At 50.6% G+C, this 3512-nt stretch overlaps 1 non-coding gene across 1 annotated transcript; it reads left to right on the forward strand.

The window, feature by feature from the left end:
* The first annotated feature begins 2784 nt into the window (after positions 1–2784).
* On the forward strand, positions 2785–2889 carry LOC122708360. Its single transcript, XR_006345145.1, has one exon. It is a non-coding gene; the product is annotated as a U6 spliceosomal RNA (small nuclear RNA).
* The last annotated feature ends 623 nt before the right edge of the window (positions 2890–3512 follow it).

Genomic DNA, 3512 nt, shown 5'->3' on the forward strand with positions numbered 1-3512 from the left:
TCTCATGGGCTGGACTCATGCCAGGGGTGAGGGGCAGCTGGCCCGGGGAGGGGGATGGGAAGGGGAGGAAGAGGAGACCAGAGAGGGGTAGTCCTGCTCCAGGCTGAAGAGTGTCCCCACGTGCCCAGTGGAAGTAAGGGGGCCTCCAGAGAGCTAGACCCTGCCCGTGTGGCCAATGGCTGGCTGTGCTACCTTTACTCCTGCCAGCTCCAGGCCCTGCTCAGATTGCGGAGAGATCTCCACTGCCCAGGAAAAGCCATGAACTAGTGAATAAGGAGCTGCTGCCAAGAAGTGGAAAAGGGCAGTGTGGGGGTGGGGCAAGTGACAGGAAGGGCCTGTTCCTTCCTTCTGAGGTGCCCCCAGGTCCAGGATTCATGGCCTCTCCCTTGACTATAGCTCTGCCCTGGCTCCTGGCTGTGTTCACATATATCCACTAGGCCAGCTCTGGACCCTGCTGCTCCCATGGGACTCCATGCTGTGCTAGTCCCTGCTGCCCTGGCCACATAAATCTGTTGCCTGCAAAGTTCCCGCCTCTCTCTGGGATTCTCCTCCTCCTCTTCTTCCCACTCTCCCCTTGGAGGGCATTGGCAGCCCCAGACATCCTTGGCTACCTTGACTCCCCCATGGCCCCTCAGTGGCCCGTGCATGGCTCTCCAAACCCACTGCAGGACTACTTCTCAGCCAACATCTACAGCATCTTAGACTGAAAAGGCCCAGAGCACAGCATCTCCTCCCTCTGGCCCACCAGGACTGCCCACCCAGTTGCCCCTCCCGTCCTCTCAGCTCACTGTCCAGCTGTGAGGACAGACACCCTGGTGTCACCCCTGACTCCTCTGCATACCCATCCTTGGACCACCACAAGCCACATCACTCCAGACTTGGCCCTGTCCAGCTTCCCCAGACCACTGCGCTGCCTGCTTCAGGCTCACCTGCCCCACAACAGCTGTGGGGGTGCACCACTGCTCAGAATCCCCCAGTGGTCCCCATCTCCCTACAGGACCTGCCCTCCTCACTACCACAGGACCTGAGCAAGCTGACCACTGCCCAGGGCAAAAGGACTGAGCTATCACCATGGCCTTCTCCCAGAGCTAATATTTTTAAGAAGTAGCTGATAAATGCCAATGGCTTTTTTTTTTTTTTTTTTTTTTGCCACTGAGGAAAAGTCACTCCTCAAATTCATACAGAATTGCAAGGGACCCTGAGTAGCCAAAATGATCTTTAAAAAGAAGACCAGAGTTGGAGGACTCAAACTCCCAAACTTAAAAACTTATTACAAAGCTACAGTGATCTTAACAATGTGGTACTGGTATAAAGACAGACATATAGACCAACAGAATAGGACAGAGAGCCCAGAAATAAACCCTCACATGTTTAGTCAAATGATTTTTGACAAGAATGTCAAGGTCATTAAATGGGGAAAGGACAGCTTTTCAACAAATAGTGCTGGGAAAACTGAATATTCACATGAAAAAGAATGGATTTCAGAAATTCCCTGGTGGTCCAGTGGTTAAGACTCTGTGCTTCCAGTGCAGGGATTATGGGTCTGATCCCTGGTCAGAGAACCAAGATCCCTCATGCTGAGCAGCATGGCCAAAAAAAGGGAAAGAATAAGAATGAATTTGAACCCCTACCTCACACCATATACAAAAATCAACTCAAAGTGGATGAGACCTAAACTTAAGGGTCAAAACTATAACATTCTTAGAAGAAAACATAGGAGTAGATCTTCATTAACTTATATTTGGCAATGGTTTCTTAGCTATAACATCAAAAACACAAGCAAAAAAGGAAAAAAATTAAATTGGACTTCAGCAAAACTAAAAACTTTTATGCGTAAAGGACACTACCAATAGAGTGAAAAAAAAACTGACAGAATGGGAGAAAATATTTGCGAAATTACATATTTTGTAACCCTAATAAGGATCTCATGTCCAGAATATACAGAGAGAGCATGCCACTCAACAACAAGCACAACAAAAAACAAGTTTAAAAAAGGGTAAAGGACTTAAATAGATATTTCTCCAAAGAAGACATTCAAATGGCCAGTTAGCACATGAAAAGATGCTCAGCGTCCCTGGTCACAAGGGAAATGCAAATCAAACCACAATGAGATATCACTTCCCACCATCTAGAATGGCTTGAATCAAAAAGGTGTATAGTAACAAGTCTTGGTGTGGACGTGGAGTGGTCGGAGCCCTTGTGCACTTCTGGTGGGAATGTAATATAGCTCAGCTGCTGTGGAAAGCAGTTCGATGGCTAACTAAATATAGAGTTACTGTATGACCCTGCAATCCCACTCCCAGGTAAATATGCAAGAGAACTAGGAACAGGTGTTCAAACAAACATGTGTACACGAATGTTCACAGCAGCGCTATTCACCACAACCAGAAGCGGGAAACAGCCCAAATGGCCACCAGCGGATGACTGATACACAGAGGGCAATGTGTCCACCCAGTGGGTCATGCAGCCGTCAAAATGAATGAAGCCCCGACACCTGCTCCAACATGGATGAGCCTTGAGAACACAGCACTCGGTGAGGGAAGCCAGACGCAGGACACACATTGTGTGAATGCTGCATGATCCCACTTATGCAAAGTATTAATACTTAGAACAGGCAAATCCAAACAGACAGGAGACTAGTGGTTGAGGGGGGGCGCTGGGGGGAGGGCACGGGGAGGGACTGCTTAATGCGGGTAGGGCTTCCTCCTGAGGTGAAGACCATGTTCTCGAAGTGGATGCAGGGGGTGGCTGCACAATGAGGAACCTGCTAAATGAACTGTGTACATCAGAAGGGTTTAGTGCCTACTAAAACTGGAACGGGTACAGAGAAGATTAGCATGGCCCCTGGGCAAGGATGACATGCAAATTCGAGACACGTTCCATATTTTTTTAAAAAGGGGGTTTAATGGTCAATTTCACATTAGGTGTGTTCTACCAGGATTCAAAACCAAAGTAGCTCATGAAGGAGAACCTCTCTGGGGGAACTTTGAGTCCCCAGGAGCTCCTGAGGCATCTCCCTTCTGACAGGAATGGGAGCTGCCCTGCAAGAGGGACTTCTGGTAGAGACACCTCCCCGAGCTGAGGAGCCAGGGCGGAAACCCCGGTTGCTGGCCATGGGCTGGGTCTCTGCTCCCTCTCATGGAGGGGCAGCATGGTGGGGGTCTTCTGTTGGAAGGGACAGTCCCTCCAGGGCAGGACCTGAGACAAGGCTGTGGGACAGTCAAGACAGGGACCAGGGTGTAGGCCCAGAGGTTAGGGCCCTTCCTACCAGGCATCGGGCACAAAGCTCTACCACTGTGTCAATCCTGGGGTGGGCTGGCAGATGTGGTGTGGCACTTGGTGACGAGATATGGCAGGTAACACGGTGTGGCCAGCGTTGTGTGGCATGAGGTGGCATGGAGCCCTGCCCGTGGTCATGGGGTCAGGGGAGCAGGGCAGCTCTGGGCCCGTGTGGCCTTGAGGATTTCCTGCCCCTTCCCTTCTGCTCAGAAGGCTGCCCTGCTGGAAGAGGC

This window comes from Cervus elaphus, chromosome 14, assembly GCF_910594005.1.
Source record: "Cervus elaphus chromosome 14, mCerEla1.1, whole genome shotgun sequence".
In the NCBI taxonomy this organism is placed as follows: domain Eukaryota; kingdom Metazoa; phylum Chordata; class Mammalia; order Artiodactyla; family Cervidae; genus Cervus; species Cervus elaphus.